Source organism: Condylura cristata, unplaced genomic scaffold (assembly GCF_000260355.1).
Source record: "Condylura cristata isolate star-nosed mole 26May11 unplaced genomic scaffold, ConCri1.0 scaffold00017, whole genome shotgun sequence".
In the NCBI taxonomy this organism is placed as follows: domain Eukaryota; kingdom Metazoa; phylum Chordata; class Mammalia; order Eulipotyphla; family Talpidae; genus Condylura; species Condylura cristata.
This window is the reverse complement of record NW_004567118.1, coordinates 35,934,253-35,953,842: the sequence shown is the minus strand read 5'-3', so window position 1 is coordinate 35,953,842 and position 19,590 is coordinate 35,934,253. Positions and strand designations below refer to the sequence as shown.

Genomic DNA, 19,590 nt, shown 5'->3' with positions numbered 1-19,590 from the left:
CAGTAAGAAAGAAAGGAAGCTGAAAAGAGGATATCTAATTTTGCAGACATTGTAAAAGGAATGCTCTAATAGAAGGCGATAGTAGCTATTCAAAAGGAGAGGTCTTCAATAAACACAAGATTAGATGGAGCAAACTATAAATCAAAAGATAAAGAGCAGCCTTATGTAGAACGTATTTGGATACTATTTCAAATGAACCACTGCAACACTGAAGATCTCTGGGAAAATGTGGAAACTAGACAATTGATGATATTAAGAAACACTTGTCAACTTTTGTGGAGGGTTTTTTTAAATACTTAACTTTAGAGGTATATACTGAAATAATATTTATTCAGGAAATTACATGGTATCTCGGCTTGTGGGGGGTTAGTAAGTAAGGGGTATGTAGATGAAACATGATTGGCATGAGGTAACAATCACTGTGGCAGACTGATAGGGGTCCATTATGCTATTCTGTCTACTCTTGCATTTATTTGAAATTTTCCATAATAAAGAGGTAAAAAAGATAATACATCTATCCAGAATTAATTATTTTCTTTTTTAACATTAAAATTCCAAGAATAGGGCCCTCCCTGGTGGTGCAACAGGTTAAAGCACTAAGAAGCTAAAGCCACTTCAGCATGAGTTCGATCCCAGCCCCAGAAGTGACCCACATGGCACGGCAGACCTCTCCTGACCTGCCCGCTGCTCCCCTCAGCAGTGTACTTCATCAGTCAGCCTGTTCTGCTCCCCACTCTGTCTCTGGTGAACCCTTTCACCACCCCTGCACCTCTGGCCTGTACCCCAGTTCTTTAAAAAAAAAAAAAAAGCTGAAAAATAAAAAAAAAAAAAAAATTTCCAAGGACAGGGAGTCAAAGGGACATACAAGTTAAAATTTGAACCACATGGAGACCCCAGGGCTGTCAGTGTCCCCAGCCTTTGATTCTCCAGTCAAAGTCAGACATCCTGGGGACCTTATGGCAAAAGTTTGATCCCAAGCCGAGGTAACCCTGGCATGCCATGTGGTGTGGCAGACCTCTCCTGTCTCGCCTGCTGCTTCCCGCAGCAGTGTATTTCAGTAGATCTGCCTGTTCTGCTTCCCACTCTGTCTCTAGTGAACCCTCTCCCCCCTGAACCTCTGGCCTGTACCCCAATTCTTGCATAAATGAATGAATAAATCTTTAAAAATAAAAGTCAGATATGCTGTTTAATAGCAATATTAAAAATGCTGAGCTAAAATCTACTAGCAGGGATATACTCTATATATCCCTTCCTTGCATTTCAGTAGACCCTCCTGTTCTGCTCGCCACTCTTTGGTGAAACCCTCACTCCCCACACCTCTGGCCTATACCACAGCTCTTCTAGGTATAAATAAATTTTTTTTTTAAAGTTGTAGAATAGCAGAAAACTGGACACAGATGGCATTGAGTTCACAATCTTAACTCTAAACTAACCTGCCATCACTAGTTCAAAATTATCCTCTGAGGTTCCAGTTCATTAAAATCTAGTTTCTAATCTAGTACTCAGTGGAATAGATTCACTTCTTCCATATTTATAGTGGAAGTGATGTTAGAAAGGATGCTTCTCTTAAGTCTAGTAAATGACTGAAAATAGGAAAAAGATGTACCACTGATATGCACAGAACTTCCCTCATTTTTTGGGGAAAAATGTATTTAACCTACAAAACCATAGGACCTCTCTGGTGATTCAAGGGTTTAAGTCTCAGCATGATGAATCTATCGCAGCCACTGCAGCACAAATTCAGTCCTCAGCCAGGGAGCAGATCCACAGGTGAGACCTCTCCTGTCTTACCTGCTGCTCCCTTCAGCAGTGTATTTCAGACAATCCACCTATTCTGCTCCCCCACTTTGTCTCTCATGAATCTTCTCACCCCCAAACCGATGGCCTATGCCCCAGCTCTTACACAAATAAAAGCAATCTTCAAAAATTAAATTAAATTAAATCTTTTGACACTCCCCCCCCAATGGTGCAATGGGTTAGGACGCAGCACAGCATGCGAGCCACAGCTGCTTCAGTGTGAGTTTGATTCCTTGTCCAGGAGCTGACCCACATGGCACAGCAGACCTATCCTGTCTTGCCAGCTGATACCCCTCAGCAGTGTACTTCATTGAACTACCTATTCTGCTCCCCACTCTGTCTCTGGTGAGTACGCTCATCGCCCCTGCACCTCTGGCCTGTAACCCAAACCTGTATGCATAAATAAATAAATCTTTAAAAATGAGTAAATAAATATCTTTTTGAATAATAATAATAAAGATGGAAAATATTAGCATGGTATAAAGTCAATCTATAATAAGCAACTGGACTTAGACTCACAAGATGGCCTGGCCAACTTTAATACTTTTAACCAAATATTTTCTAGATCTGTATCTCCATTCTAAATCTCTCTACCGAACTCAAGACCCAGACAGCTAGAGGCCTATTTTTGGACTTCTGTATTTCCTTGATACTTCAAATCTAATATACAAAACCTCATTTTCCTCAGATGTGACATTCAAGGGATTCCCTACCTTTGTAAATGATAAAACTCTATTCAGCTGCCCAAGCTAGATATTTCAAATTGGTCTTTAACAATTTCTTCTCTCTTAACACTCCCAATCTTAAAGTCCCTAAGATCATTCTACACAATTTCCTTAAAAGCTCTTTAATCTGTCTATAACTCCACCATTGTTACTATAACTAAGATCTCCAGTATCTCTCCAGTGATCATCACTCATCACAGTCACTTTCACCTTTTAAATCTAACTTCCACACTGTCAACAACTTTCATTTCTTTGTTTTCTTTTTAAAAGACTTATTTAGAACTGGGCTACAGGCCAGAGGTACAGAGGCTGTGAAAAGATTCACCAGAGAAAGAGCGGGGAGCAGAACAGGCAGACTGACAAAGTACACTGCTGAGGAGAGCAGCAGGTGAGACAGGAGAGGTCTGCTGTGCCATATGGGTCACCACCGGGGCCAGGATCAAACTCTCAATGAAGCAGCTGCTGTTCACTTGCTGTGCTGCATCCTAACCCACTGTGCCGCCAGGGTGGGTCCCAACAATTTTCATTTCTACTGATCTGACTTGTTCTTGCCTACTTTAAATTTCTTCCATGACTCTCTAGTACCTACAAAATAAAATTCGGATTTCAGTACAAGGTCAAATGGACTTCATCCCATCTTTCACTGTACTTCCTTCCAATCCTTCACTATAACCCACTTATAACACTAGGTCATAGGTCCATACTCAGTAACTCTAGTACTCTTATGCAACTTCTCTGCACTTGAAACTCTACCCTTTCTAATACCTTTTTGTTGCAACCAAACTGTATTCAGGCTTCAAGACCCAACTTACTCTTTCTCTAAGGAGTCTTCTCCAAGCTTCTCCTTCCCTAACTACGCTGGAAGCAGTGATCCCAGAAGCACTCAATATATATTTCTATAATAGCACTCATTGTACTTACTACTCATTGTGATCCATAATTGTCTACGTGTTACTCTTCAATTAAAAGGAGTTATTTATGAGCCTCCCTGGTGGCACAGGAGTTAAAGAACAGCACTATAAAGCTCTCAGAAGCCAATGCAGCACAAGTTCAATCCTTGGCTGGGGAAGTGATCCACAAGGTGCAGCAGACCTCTCTTGTCTCACCCACTGCTCACCTCAGCAGTGTATTTCAGTACATCTGCCTGTTCTGCTCCTCACTCTGGTGAATCCTCTCACCCCTCCCCCCCAAACACACACAGACACATATCTCTGGCCTGTACCCTAGTTCTTTTATGCAGAAATAACTCAATCTTTAAAAATAAATAAATAAATATTTTTTTAAAAAATGAGTTCTGGGCCCTCCCTGGTGGCACAGCGGGTTAAAGCACAGCACTGAGAAGCTAAAGCCATTTCCGCATGAGTTCGATTCCCGCCTGCCCCGGAGGTGACTACATGGCGCAGCAGACCGCTCCTGACCCGCCCCTGCTCCCCTCAGCAGTGTACTTCATCGATCTGCCTATTCTGCTTCCCACTCTGTCTCTGGTGAAGCCTCTCGCCGCCCCTGCACCTCTGGCCTGTACCCCAGTTCTGTATGGAAAAAAAAATGAGTTCTTTAGGCCCTCCTTGGTGGTGCAGCGGGTTAAAGTACAGCACTGAGAAGCTAAAGCCATTTCCGCATGAGTTCGATTCCCGCCTGCCCCGGAGGTGACCACATGGCGCAGCAGACCGCTCCTGACCCGCCCCTGCTCCCCTCAGCAGTGTACTTCATCGATCTGCCTGTTCTGCTTCCCACTCTGTCTCTGGTGAAGCCTCTCGCCGCCCCTGCACCTCTGGCCTGTACCCCAGTTCTGTATGGAAAAAAAATTAGTTCTTTAGGCCCTCCTTGGTGGTGCAGCGGCTTAAAGTACAGCACTGAGAAGTTAAAGCCACTTCCACATGAGTTCGATTCCCGCCTGGCCGGGAGGTGACCACATGGCGCGGCAGACCTCTCCTGACCGTCCGCTGCTCCCCTCAGCAGTATACTTTGTCCATCTGCCTGTTTTGCTCCCCACTCTGTCTCTGGTGAATCCTCTCACTGCCCCTGCACCTCTGGCCTGTACCCCAGCTCTGTATGCAAAATAAATCTTAAAAAAAAAAAAAGAGTTCTTTAAAACAAAGATTATGTTATCTATATTTTAATTCCCATTACAAGAAAGAATGCCTAACACCTTAGGCAATTAAACATTTGTTGAATTTACTGATGAAATGATCAAATCCAACAGATTTCAGTAAGACCACAGAGCCCAAAAAGCTTAAGCCTAGTCTGCCTTACAGATTAAAATAAAAGACATCATACAAATTCATGATTATTACTTCTAGCTTTTCATTTTGTCCCCTACACACTTCAGGGTGAGTTACCAAAACTTAGTATCTGAATAAGTCTTTTAACTCATTCCTTAAATGACCTGTATTTTCCTATGAGACAGTACAATCAAGTGCTATACAAAGCCACCATTTTATATTGAGCTGTCAAACATAATAATATATTACTGTCCTTGTATTAAATGCATCTTTAATACAGAAAATTTATCATTTTTCCTGATGAGTTGTAATCCTTTTCACTCAAAGCTACAAAGTTCTGAAAGGGCCCTAATCAACAGCGTGTGAGGCAGTGAAAAGACAGAAATAGATATTAAACACTTCTCTGCTGAGAAAGCATTCACCTCACATGAAGAGTACAGTGATTTCACACTTACCCCCTCTGGTCAGCTGTGAAGCTCTAACCCTTCCCATGGCTACTTTACCCATGGCTACTTTACTTCTCACACTCATTCTCACTTCCCAAGTTATGATATTAGAATCATCTTTTTAAAGTTGCTGTAATAATTTAGGAGTTTAAGTCCAAGAATGAGGTTCTGTCTCTCCTGAAAATGTTCCAGGCTTCCTGTCCTGCTCTGCTGTATTATACAATTCTATTCTGCCAAAGTCTGAGCTCATTTCCTCATCCTGCTTGTCCTGATATGATGGTACATCAATATGCCCTCTCTCTTCCCATTTTCAGACTTTACTGTCTGCTTGGAAAACCCTATCTTCCTTGCTTAAGAGTCGATTAGGCAAGCTGGAGGCCTTTACTGAAAATACCTGCACTGAGTTTTCCATCAGTTTTTATAACAAGTTGTACAAGCATAGCACTTACTGCACTTTAGTTCTAAGGTTCACTTCTCCCCTTCAATACTTCTCTGAAAACAGGATATATTTTAGTACCTAAAGTATGCCAGTCTCATTAGCAGCATTTTTTCTTTCTTAGTGATATGCAACTGTGAGTCTGGCAATCAGTGGCACCACAGATTTGATGAAATATGATATTACATTCTATAGATGTACTTTAGATGTATCTAAAGATATACATACTAAAGATGTACCAAAAGGTGTACTTTATTATATACATCTATTTCCACTACTAGACTGACACTCCTACAGGGCAGAGGCTAGATCTTTGAGTAGCATAAAATTTGGTACAAAAAAAGTATGTATTAAACAAACAATAGCTAGCATTTATTTCGTATTTATTAAGTATCAGCTAGGACTTCAAACACTTTATATGTATTAAAACCCCCTGAGGTTAAGACCAATGAGTATCTTCCTTTAATAGATGAGAAAACAGGTACCAAGACAAAGGTAAACTCATTCCAAAAGTTGCAGAAGACATGAAACCATGTTTGCTGATTATTAGTGTTACTATTTTTCCATTCAGCAAACATTTATTGAGCAATTAATCGAACCCAACTGCGCTTTGCAAAATACTGGCAAGCCAACCTGGTCATCAGGAAGCTACTCTGAATAACAGGTCCATCCTTGAACCCTTTATCCCTCAAATATCAGAAACAGAAACTCTAAGTTCACTCTAAGTTATATCCACTCTCCTTTACTTTTCCTTTTAAACAGTTTTCCAAGGACTGCCTGGTGGCAAAAAGGGCTAAGTCTCAACACTATGAATCTATCCCAGCTGACCTACATGGTGCAGCAGACCTCTCCTGTCTCCCTCTGCTCCCCTCAGTGTATTTCAGTCAATTCACCTGTTCTGCTCCCCACTCATTCTCTGGTGAATCCTTTCCTCCCCCACCCCTGCACCTCTGGCTTACACCCCAGCTCTTGTATGCATAAATAAATAAAATCAATCTTAAAAACTAAACATTTTTTCCATTCAAGTCTCCTTTTTAAACTATTAGCACACCATCAGAAGCCAAAACATGAGACAAAAAAAAAAAACAAAAAACTTTGAGCTCTTTAGTAGCTATGGAAATATCACAAAAAAGGTTACACTTAAAGAATGGGATATAGATATTAGATGGAGTCTGAAGAAACAAAGATTCCGTTTTCAAACAAATATTCTCAGTTAAAACAGGGAAAAGGGTGGGGCCTCTCTGGCAGCACTGGGGTTAAGTCAGCACTACAAACTATCACCACCACTATGACATCATGAGTTCAATCCCCAGCCAGGAAGCTAACATACAGCAGACTTCTGCCTCCCTCAGCAGTGTATATTCAGTACATCTGACTGTTTTGCTCCCCACTCTGTGTCTGGTAAATCTTAGTGTCTGGTAAATCTTTACTGTGTCTGGTAAATCTTCTTCCACGCCCCCCATCCTTGGATCACTGGCCTATACCCCAGTTCTTTAAGCATAAATAAATCTTTAAGGACCTCCCTGGTGGAGCAAGGAGTTAAGTCTCAGCACTATCCCCAGTCACTGCTGCTCAAGTTCCATCTCCAGCCAGGGAGCTACCCACATGGTTCAGCAGACCTCTCCTGTCTTGCCCACTGCTCCCCTCAGCAGTGTATTTCAGTCTTGCTCCCTACTCTGTCTCTGGTGGTTCCTCTCATCCCAGACCCTGCACCTCTAGCCTGTACCCCAATTCTTGTATGCATAAATAAATCTTTAAATAATTTTTTTTAAAAAAAGAGGGAGATACTATAATTTTGTTTTTAGATAGAATGTGTTAAAAGTTTTCCCTGAGGCACTAGGTGTTTTTTTTTTTAAGAAAAATGATTCATTTTATCAGAATAAACATGAGCCAGTAAACCTTATTCCTTTTATTTTAGCCATTGCTTTGTCAAGAATTCATGAGAGTCCCTACATGCTTACTTTAGACAGACTGCTCATACACCAGGCAGTCAAGGCACAGACGATCCCTTTTCTCTTCCCAAGGGGCAGACTTCTCTCATTTGTAACAGTCATTCACTACATAAAAAGTAACCACAAATAGGAAAGAGAATAGGAGAGGACAGGAAGTTCTCATCACAGCTGAACAAACCTCTATCATTTTAACCTAACACAAGTGGCATTTATGTACTTGTTGGAATGGATGGAAATTTCCAACAGTAGGGGAAATGCATTAGTAAAATTAAAAATAAATGTCCAATTATTAAAAGTAAAATAAGATGGGCAGGCCAGTTCTAACATTTAATGCCTCTAAATCGTCTGCCATTTATTCTGTCAAAGGCAGAATAAATTTGTATTTTATAAATAATCTATGACATAGCCAACAGAAACAAGTGCTTTCTTTTTTTTATAATTTTATTTTATTTTTTATTTATATATTTTTTTAATTTACAACAATTTATTTTTACATCATTTTGTACATTTTTTTTTCCATCTCAATTGTAATCCCCGCGGGTTTCCTATCAACAAGTCGCCCGTGTGCCATCACCATAATCCCGTGCACTTCCCTCCCCAACCCCCTATTTTTGATCCCATTCCCCAGTCCACCCCCGCAAAAATGTCTCTGGTATATGGTTGTTCATTATTTTTGTTATTTTCTCGCCTGGTCCATTATACTCCTGCTATGAGTGAAACCATCCAGTATTTTTCTTTCTCTTTCTGGCTTATCTCACTAAGCATGATCTTTTCCAGCTCCATCCAAGTTGCTTCAAAAGACATGTGTTTCTCTTTTTTGGTTGCTGAGTAATATTCCATTGTATATATGTACCACATCTTTTTAATCCAGTCATCTACTTTTGGGCAACAAATGCTTTCTTTTTTTAATTATCCTCAGCAAATAAGATTTTAAGATTTATTTATGTATACAAGAACTGAGGTGCAAGCCAGAGGTGAGGAGGGTGTGAGAAGATTCACTAGAGAGAGTAGGGGGCAGAACAGGCAGATCTACTGAAATACACTGCTGAGGGGAGCAGTGGGCAAGGCTGGAGAGGTCTGTGGCACCATGCAGGTCAGCAATCTGGCCAACCAGGAATGGAATTCCTTCTGTAGTGGCTGGCAGTAGCTTGATAGCACTGACTTTAACCCCTAAGCCACCAGGGAGGCCCCAAATGCTTTATTTTTAAAACTATCCTCTAAAAAAGAATCAGTGTTGTCAGTGTTGTGGATAGAGCAATGGAAAAGTCAAGGAACTAGAGCAAAAAGTGTAAATGACCTATCACTGTGCATCTCCTGAAGAGAAGTAAAACATGTTTTACAAGATAGGGAAATTAAAGACTTACTCCCATTCCTATAGAATAATTCACTGTGCTTATCTGTGATTCTTCCAGAATCTAGTACAGCCACTCCTTTACCTTTACTCAGATGAAAGACAAATCATGTAGTGATTTCTGAATGGCCTCAATTTCAATCTCTTAATCCTCAGAGTCAGCAAAGCTGAAACCTCTCTATCCTTTTGAAAGTTTTCACCCGTCTTACAAAAGCAGTGGACAGAACACCATTTTTTCTCTCTGAAAACACAGTTTACTGTGTCCTCTGTTTTGTCTACCCTAAATAACAAGAACAGTCCCAAGAGTACTTCCTCAAGCTTCTTAGAAAAGAATCTTTTGGGTTTTTGCACAGCTGCTTCTCTCTGTGAAACACTGCACACTGGAAGTTCCACCACAAGGTAACAAAAAAGTGGAGCTGAAAAGCTGCTATATGCTTATCTCACCTCCAAAACAGAGACAGGGCCCTGGGGCAACCAGAGACTCCTCTGCAAAGGAAAACTCTTTACAATTTAAAAACAACAAACCCCTCTCTGGGCAGCTCTCCCAGCTTGTCTCAAACTAGCTTTCTCAACTCATAATAAAGCACATTAGTGCCAATTGTATTACACGGAAACCTGAGTGAGCTATGCTCAGAAAGCATTTACAGATTGGCCTTCATTCTCTATTTCCTTCCTCTGGTAAGGAGTCACACAGCATTTGTAAAAACGCCTAAGAGTACAGTATTTTTCCTACATGAATCTGAAGGCTAATCTGTCACATCACAGAACAAACTGGTATTTCTGCACACGATCTGCTGTGCCCATGTAGAAAGCACATATGTTCCTATTAAGGTTTTACAAACAATATGCTTTGCCTTGACAAAGAAATCAGTCATTCTATTAATAACAGTGAGGTCTAAAATTCAGTAATATGGTTGGTGATAAGACTAACATCAGCATAGTACTTAAAACCTGCAATTCTCATCAGCAATCTCGCATGACACTTGAAAAAGCCCACTGAAGCACTGATATCTTCCATTGATTGAGGAAGGTTAAACGGGGAGCTGCCCAAGGTTATCTATCAGCTTTATCAATGATGGACTTGGGTCTGAACCAGTTTAATTCTAATACCTTAGTTCTTTTCCCTCGACCTCTCCCAGCTTTAAACAGTGGGCTCCGGACTTCCAGGCTCTGTTCAGTGCAGCCTATTACTACGGGCGACAGCCTGCCCCTGCCTGTTTCAGAGTTGGCTTCTTTAGCTCCAGCAGGGCTTTCATCTTCCATCACCCTCCCCCCCGCGACCATTCTCTGAAAGAAGCGGAAAGGGAGAGGCGACCAAAAGCTCCTGGGGGAAGGGACGATGACAACGGGGTAACGCGGGGCACTGCCCCTGTCGTGAGCTCCTTCACTCCACAGTATGCACCCCCTTCCCTCTGCCAAGCTGTCCGGCTCTGGGGTTGGTGATCTGACCAGGATCTGACCACCAGCGCCCCCAAATTCTCCTCTCATCACCTCAAACTGTCCCTCCCCCACGCCCCTTCGCCTCGGATAAGCGAAGCCCACCCCCTAAGTCAGAGTATCCTTCGACCACCCCGCTACCCTCCCGCAGCCCTCCCCGTTTCCACCACTACTTACTGTCGGTGACTGGGCCCGGCCCTCATGGCTGCTCGGTTGCCGCCCGCCGCCGCCACCGCTGCTCCACGCCCCGGCCGCTCGGTCGCCGCCGCTGCCGTCGGGACTCGCCGGGAGCCGCTCCTGCGCCTGCGCAGCCTGGAGTACCGGGGCCCTCTCGGGCCACCCGCGCCTGCGCAGATGGAGCCAGGGGCGTCTTCCTCAATGCCTGACGCCTTGAACCCCTAGGTCTAAGCTCTCAGGTGGATGAGGCCGCTGGCCTGAAGGGTTTGTGGAGTGGAGGTTTCGGATGCTAATGCAGGCTTCTGGAATACTTTATCTAGGTTATTAAATTCCTAACCTCCTTCCGCAAGCTGTCCGGCCACAAGGAACCATCCACTTAATAACTTCCAGATTTCTGGATCCCACTTACATGTTAAGGCCTGGATTCAGGTGCACTAAGATGACCACTGAAAGTAAATGTGGGTTTAAATACATTGGGAATAGGGCCCCTCCCTGGTGGTGCAAGGGGTTAAAGTGCAGCACTGTGAAACTCTCTGCAGGCCACTGCAGCATGAGTTCAACCCCTGACCAAGGAGGTGACCCACATGTCACAGCAGATCACTCCTGTCTCGCCCGTTGCTCCCCTCAGCAATGCATTTCAGTCAATCTGCCTGTTCTGCCCTCCCCTCTATCTCTGGTGAATCCTCTCACACTCAGTACCACCTCACCTCTGGCCTGTGTACTAGTTCTTGTATGCATAAATAAATCTAAAAAGGAATGCATTTGGGGTCATTGGATAAGAGGCAAGTTTGACATTCCAGGCAGCACTACTGGCTAGGAGGTGTTCAGAAGGCCCTAGAGACCATGTCAAGGAGGTGACTGTAGGCAGCTCTCCCAAGACCGCATGCCTCTGAGTATTCAGGTGTCTCTCTTTTTTTTTCTTTCCCCTTTTCCGAATAAATCTATCCTTTTAAAATTAAATAATAAATAAATGTGCCTGCACTTAGTTTACACTGGGACACTGCTATGTTTGGTTTAGTTATCAAGTACATGTTGTTTATTGGACAAAAGTGGGCTAGGTATCTCCTGTGCTATAGAGGTTCTTGAAAGCTAATAGCCCCCTGACTTTCCAGTTTGCACTGCAGAGATTGGCCCACTTTTGTAAATAAAAATCAGACCTTTAGCCCAAGGAAGCTCAGACCCTAAAATACTGTGCTGCCTTGGCATAGCCCAATAATGAACTAATTTATTTTTTTAAGATTTTTTTAAATTTATTTATGCATACAAGAACTATGGTCTAGGCCAGAGTTGGGGGAGTGGGGATGGAGAGAGTGTGAGGATTCACCAGAGAGCTTGGGGAGCAGAACAAGCAGGGGTACTGAAATACACTGCTGAGGGGAGCAGCAGGAGAGACAAAAGAGATCTGCTACATCATGTGGGCCACCTCCCTGGCCAGGGATCAAAGACATGCTGCAGTGGCTGCTTGTAGCTTCATATAGAGACTTTAACACCTGCCCTACCAGGGCAGCTCTAAGCTCAATTTACTTTCAAGAATGCAACTGAACAAACTTTGAAAGTTGTGGGCAATATACTGCAGTCAAAAGGTACAGAACTAAATTCTCTATCACCATGATGCTCCCAACCCACGTCCAGCTCATCCTTCCCTTTATAATTCAGAGTTTGGAGAGATGCAGGGTATAATGTAAGGGGGTGGCGGGGAGGAATGAGAGAGAAAAATATCCACGGTAGGTCATTAAATTCTCTCTGCTTCTATGGAGAAGAAAAGCTACTCCTCATTCCAAGATCTAGTGTGAATGTTTGAACTTCTAATTTAAGTTAGAAAATAAGCAAGAATAGGCCCTGGAGGAAAGATTGAGAATGCTGAAAACGGAAAGTCTCCCTGGTGGCACAACAGGTTAAGCCTCAGCATTATGAAACTATTCACAGCCACAGCAGAGTTCAACCCCTGGCCAGGGAGGTGATTCACATGGCACTGCAGAACTCTCCTGTCTCGCCTGCTGCTCCCCTCTGTAGTGTATTTCAATCTGCCTGTTCTGCTCCTACTCTGTCTCTGGTAAATTCTCTCACACCAGCTCTTGTATGCATAAATAAATAAATCTTAAAGAATGCTGAAAATGGATCATTACAGATATGCTTACAGGCAATATCACTAATCACTTGTCACTAATACTAATTCATCTATAAAAAGAAGCAACAAGATAACAATGCATATGATGGAATTCTCCAGTTACTAAGAAATTAAGGGTTACTCCATGCAGTTCTAGGAATCTGAGGCTCTTTTCTCATCAGATGCCTGTGATATTTTCGTACAGAGTATAGTTCTCTGTGCAGATACAGTGTACAAACTGTACACAGTATACTAATTGGCATAATCCAGTCACTAGAAAAGCAAATCTGGGGCCTCTCTGGTGGTTCAGGGGTTAAAGACACAGTGCTCTTAAGCTATCAACTACTGCAGCAGTTCAATCCCCAGCCAGGGAATTGACCCACATGGCATAGCAGAGCCCTCCTGTTTCACCCTCTGCTCCCCTCAGCAGCATATTTCAATGCATCTGTCTGTCAACTCCCCAGTCTGTCTCTAGTGACTCCTCTCATCCTCCCCCACACCTCTGACCCATAACCTAGTTCCTGTATGTTTAAAGTAAATAAATCTTTTTTAAAAATCTATAAAATCTATACAAGGTCTCACATAGGTTCTCCCTCCCATCTAAACAGTTCCATCTTAACATACCTAGAGGAAACTACAACTGATGGGGCAGGACATCTTATGGGTGAGGTTCACGATTAATTCCAGACACTAACACATGGCTCAAAAGACCTGTCAATGATTGCAAAAATATTGGCCTTTGGAACGACATTACACTTAGTACACCAGGGAACTGCACAGTCAGAAAGGAAGAAGTTAGTATCAACACTATGAGGTCCTCCCTGGTGGCGCAATGGGTTAAAGAACAGCACTATGAAGCTGTCTATAGTCACTGCAGCGTGAGTTTGATCCCCAGCCAGGGAGCTGACCCACATGGCACAGCAGACCTCTCCTGTCTCACCTGCTGCTCCCCTCAACAGTGTATTTCAGTCAAGCTGTCTGTTCTGTTCCCCACTCTGTCTCTGGTGAATCATCTCAGCCCCTGCACCTCTGGCCTGTACCCCAGTTCTTGTATGCATAAATAAATAAATCTTTTAAAAAATCAACACTATGTTCTGATGAATGAATGACCACAGCTAACCCTAAAACTTCTAGAAACTTGTTTTCCCCACTCCACTACAACACGCAGCCCCTGGAAAGACCTGCTGTGGTCCATACGACCCATAAGGATCTCCTGAGTCATTTCCCCACTTGGATTTATTTTTTTTTTCTTTTTAAAGCAAATGATGTATCAGAGAGGAAAGTAGTCACTTCATACTTTCCTAAAGGGCTTGCAGCAGAAAAGCCTTTTAAGTTTCAACAGTGTCTCTAAGGTGCTGTATTCAAACCTAAGATGAAAAGGGAAGGAGAGTGTGATGCCAAGCTGTTGGCCCCAGGCCCATGATGGGAAGGGAATGTCCTGCCTCCTCTACAGGTAGAGAGATGGTGTCCTCTCCTCCTCCCCACACACACCCGGTCACCTGGACTGAAGAAGGCACTGGGGAGTAAGTAGCACAGCCTCTCTGCACTTTCTAGGGAGACCGGTGTTTTCTGTGGGCCAGGCCTGTGGTGCTGCCGCTGGAACTGCAAGGCACTATAGTCACTCTTGGCCATCTAAGTTTCTTTGTCCAGGTTTATGTGCACCTTTGGGTAGCTGAGGTCCCCCTCCCACCTATTGCCATTACGCACAATCATGCAGCCCCCCAACGTCATTCACTCGCTGCTCAGCAATCAGATTAATGACTAAGATTTCATTCACCACTTTCTGTAGTCCTTGCCATCATTAGCCAGGCTGATGGTTGGGACTTTCTCCCTGGTTAGCAATGTCCATACCCCAAAACCATGGGTACCCAGAGCAGACCCAGCACCCAGCAGGTCACCACCAGCATATTGACAGCTGACTATGTGCAGTCACAAGTCAGCTTCTTAGACTTCTTACCAGAGTGAGGAACTTTCCGCTCCTCACTCTGTCCCTGGTGAATCCACTCACACACACCCTCCCTGCACCTCTGGCCTATTCCCTATTTTTTTTAAAGATTCATTTATTTATGCATACAAAAACTGGGGTTCAGGCCAGAGGTGCAAGGGCATTGAGAGGATTCACCAGAGACAGAGTAGGGAGCAGAACAGGAAGACTGACAAAGTCCACTGCTGAGGGGAGCAGCAGGGTGAGACAGGAGTGTCTGCTGGGTCATGTGGGTCCCTCCCTGGCCAGGAATCGAACTCACGTCAAAGCGGCTCTGGATAGTTTCATAGTGCTGTGCTTTAACCTGGGGCCACCATGGAGGGCCCCAAATAAAATAAATCTTAAAAAACCCTGGGTGTGAAAAGATAAATATTTGAAGTTGCTGATAACACAAAGGAAGAGCCAATCTCAAGAAAATATCCATTACATGCCAGACACTGTTTTAGGTGTAGGCAATACAATAGTGAAAATGTGTGTATCCCTTGTCCTCATAGAACTGACAGTTTAGGAGGGGACATACAATAACAGCAAATGCTTATACAGCATTTACTCTGTACCAAGCACTGTTCTAAGCACTTTATAATTGTTAGTCCTTTTAAACATAGCAACCCTATGAGGGTATTATCATCATCCGATGAGAAAACTGAACTAGAGAGTCTTCATTTGCCCCAGGTCATCAAGTAGATAATGAAGCTGAGAATCAAAGCCAGGGTGTCTGTGGCTCAGTCATCTGTGTGCTCCCAATCAGTATATAAACTGTCTTGCCATAGCAGGAAAAAAGCATCCTAAGAGAGAATTTAACCAATCATGGAAGGACTAGTCTATGGGAAAGCCTGGAATTTGAGATACCACTAGGCAATTGGGCAACAAAAGATTCAACTGTGCTATAACAGTGACAAGAGAGGAAACTGGTGGTGTAAGCCAGAGTCATGTTCATTAGTTCGTATTAATTTGGGGGCAGTGAAGCAAGTGAGTGACTTGATCAGAATGGGATCAAGTTGGTAAGATCAGATGCCTTGAGAAGCCCCGTGGAGTTCCTGAGAGAACTGCAGGCACTGTAAGGGATCGCTGCAGGTCATGAGGAACACCTTGACGAAAAGTTTCTGTGAGGAAGTGACATTTAAGCTGAAGCCTGGGCGAAGAGCAGAAACCAAATCTAGAAGAGCAAAGGAAGTAGGGGAGCAAGTAAAGAACCTGAGGCAGACATGAACTTGACATATTCAAGCCTGGAAAGGAAGCCAGTGTGACAAAAACCTTGGGGGTAGAAGCAAACAGGCTCAAAGTGTGCAAAGACTCTGGATTAATCTAGTTGTAATAGGAGACCATGGGAGGATGGGTATATATATATACATATATGTGTGTGTGTGTGTGTATTATATATATATAGTTATATAATAGTTTATTTTTAAATCATTTTGTGCATTTTTCCATCTCAGCTATAATCCCCTTGGGCTTCCCATCACCAAATCACCCATGTGCCATCACCATAGTCCAGTGCATTTCCCTCCCCCCACTGTTTTTGATCCCATTCCCCACTCCACCCCCACAAAATGTCTCTGGTATATAGCTGTTCATTAGTATTTTTATTTTCTCCCCTGGCCCTTTATACTCCTGCTATGAGTGAAAGGGAGGGTTTTTTTTTTAATCATTTAATATTTATTGTTTTTTCAACTTATTCTGTATAACTTGAGTTTCTCAAGTTCCATCATTGTAGCAAATGGTAAGATTTCACCTTTTTAAAATTAATGGATAGTAATGGGATAATATTCCATTGTATATATATTCCACGTATCCTCAATCCAATCATTTGTTTTTGGGTATTTAGGTTGATTCCATAGCTTTACTACTGTAAATTGTGACACAATGATATACTGATTCAGTCCTTAGGAAAAAATAGCAATGAGTTTCCTTCAAATATTGATATCTACCATATGCTCCAGCAATTCTACTCTTAGTAAAAACCCAAAAAAAGTACAAAAATACTATTTTGAAGATATGTGAGATCTAGAACCATAAAATACATTTTAGAAATCATAAGCAAATAATTCTACATATTGGCTGCTGAGACCTTTTCCTTTGCAACCTCATCAAAACTTATTGTGGTCTTTTTGCTAAAGATAATTTTCACATATATAAAATAGTAGCTCACTGTGGTTTTCATTTGCATTTCTCTAATGACAATTGATGAGAATTTTTCTATGTGGTATTGGCCATGCATGAGAGGGCTTTAAGCACCATCTATTCCCAATTCAATCCTCTTAAATCTCTGGAACCCATCTGTTTCTCCCCACTATCTTCACTGGCCTATTTTAGTGAGAAAGATAAAGTGACACATAGTTGGAAAAGAAAAGAAGTGACACATAGTTGGAAAAGTTGGAGTCAGGGAAGTTTTTAGTTTTCAGATGAAAGAGATTAAGCATTTTTTAAAATAAATGCTGATGAGAGGAATACAGTACAAAGCAAAATTGTCTACATAGAAAAGAGGATCATTCATGAAATAAATAAAGGAGAAAAACAATTAGGCTTAAGACAGGAACATGTATTGAGAGCCCACATTGTTCTAAGTCTTAGATTCAAGTGAACATAAGATATTAGGTAGATATGTTTACTATCATCTTCTCCATTTTACAGATGAGGAAAGTGATATGTGGGAGGTTAAAATAACTTGTCCAAATTCACACAGCTAATAAGTGGCCAGCTGAGATGTGAACCCAGGCAGTTTGTTTCACTTGATTGGCTTCTCCTAATCTCACAAAATATAAAATTTCCACACCATACCCTTACAGGGGAAATACCTGGGAAAGAAGAGGATTAACAAAGACACTTTGATTCACTTTCCATATTTTTTTAATAAATATTTATTTATTTATGCATACAGAACTGAGGTACAGGGGCGGTGAGAACATTCACCAGAGACAGAGTGGGGAGCAGAACAGGCAGAAGTACACTGCTGAGGGGAGCAGCGGGCAAGACAGGAGAGGTCTGCTGCACCATGTGGGTCACCTCCCAGACCGGGGAATGAGCTCATACTGAAGCAGTTGCAGCTAGATTTGCAGTGCTGTGCTTTAACCCATTGAGCCACCAGGGAGGGCCTTCACTTTCCATAAATTTTTGAGTCATCCCTTTGGATTAGTCCACAGTATTATCTGTTGCCAGCATTATACTACTCAGCATGTGGTCCTTGGGTAAATTTGCATGTATATATTTAAGCTCTTTGAGTACTGTTTTACTGAAATTTCCCTTTACCTTAATTGCAGCTAAAATGACATTTCACCTAACTGTCCGTGAAAGAGGATGCATATTTTTCTAATTGCTGGCTGTCCTGTATTTAGTGGCATCTTGTTCTGTGGGCATATGGGTGCTCAAAGAACAACCAGAATATCATGTTCCAAAAAGGCTGTTCCTTCCACTAACAGAGCAACCAGCCTGAAGGCTGGAGCCTGGAGACATTTGCAAACCATCAGTGCATTTGGCTACCAAGTCTCTGTCAATCCTGAAGTTTTGAGGAGTACTCAAAACTTCTCTAGGCCTGCAGTCTCCACTCATACAAGAGTCTAGTCAGTTTGTTTCACCATTCTCCAACTCTCCCCTCTGTCTTATATCATCAATTTCCTCCTCTGCTCAATTTTCTTCCTTCCTTTTGAGCAAATAAAAATTTCCCATCTTAAAAAAAAAAAAGAAACCCTCTCTTCTTTGTTTAACCCTCTTTTTAAAAAAAAAAAATTCATTTTAATATGTAGAAGAACTGGGGTGTAGGCCAGAGGTGCAGGGGGTGAGAGAATTCACCAGAGACAGAGTGGGGAGCAGAACAGGAGGATTTACTGAATTACACTGCTGAGGGGAGCAGCAGCCAAGACAGGATACATAATACACTATTCCTACTGTGGGTTAGCTTTCTGGCCAGGAATCACTCAGGCCATACCAAAGCAATGACAGTGCTGAGACTTAACTGTAGACCACCAGGGAGGCCTTCAAGAAAACCCACTCTTAACCACATTCCTTTCCCCTCCCCCTCTTCTGTTATCACTCCCTTTGTTCTGCTCCCCTAGGAATATGTGTGTGTGCATTCTATTCTATCTATATCTATTTTTTCCTTTTACACGAGTGTGTGTGTGTGTTCTGCCCATCCTCAATCCCTCCCCTCTCATTCTCTTTTAGATCTGCTCCATTTAGGCTTTCACAGACCAGGGGCTACTACTAAAACTGTTCCTGTCATCCTGTCAGGTTATTAACATTCTCTCTCTCTCTCTCTCTCTCTCTCTCTCTCACACACACACACACACACACACACACACAGAGCCTCAGGGTGCAAGTATTGGTACATTTTGTCAGTTTTGTTCATTGATGTATTCCCCAGCTTCTGGGGACAGGGCCTATACATAGTATATGTTTAGTGAATCCCCATCTCTACTAATCCCCACAATATTTATGTCTCTATTTCAAGAGTTCGACTGAGAAGTTGACTTCAAAGGCTGAAGAAAGCCCAAACCACAAATCAGCCAAGGTAAATCAAGTTACTCCAGCAGCTAAAGCAGTCTGAGACTATACAGCTTTTTCTACCTTTGCAGACCTCCTGGTTGTTCTCCCAAAAGGAATGGCTTCAGAGAATGTTACAGGACAGGGAGAGAGGTACCATACAGGACAGGGAGAGAGGCACCACTGAACCCCCACACCTGCCTGCTCTAAATAGGTTCTGCCATCCGCCGCATCAAGACAAAACATATAAGACTTTAATGAAATGCCATCACCATAGTCCAGTGCATTTCCCTCCCCCCACTGTTTTTGATCCCATTCCCCACTCCACCCCCACAAAATGTCTCTGGTATATAGCTGTGCATCATTATCATTATTTTCTCGCCTGTTCTGTTATATTCCTGCTATGAGAGAAACCATCCGGTATTTTTCCTTTTCTTTCTGGGTTATTTCACTAAGCATGATTGTTTCCAGTTCCATCCA

At 42.6% G+C, this 19,590-nt stretch overlaps 1 protein-coding gene across 2 annotated transcripts in view; it reads right to left on the bottom strand.

The window, feature by feature from the left end:
- FAM222B (family with sequence similarity 222, member B) overlaps positions 1-10,696 on the bottom strand; it is a 64,129-nt gene extending 53,433 nt beyond the window's left edge. For both annotated transcript variants that reach the window (XM_004684848.2, XM_012726511.1), the window contains exon 1: positions 10,544-10,696. The gene's annotated coding sequence lies outside the window, so the exon portion shown is untranslated. The remainder of the gene's footprint in view (positions 1-10,543) is intronic.
- Between the last annotated feature and the right edge of the window lie 8,894 nt (positions 10,697-19,590).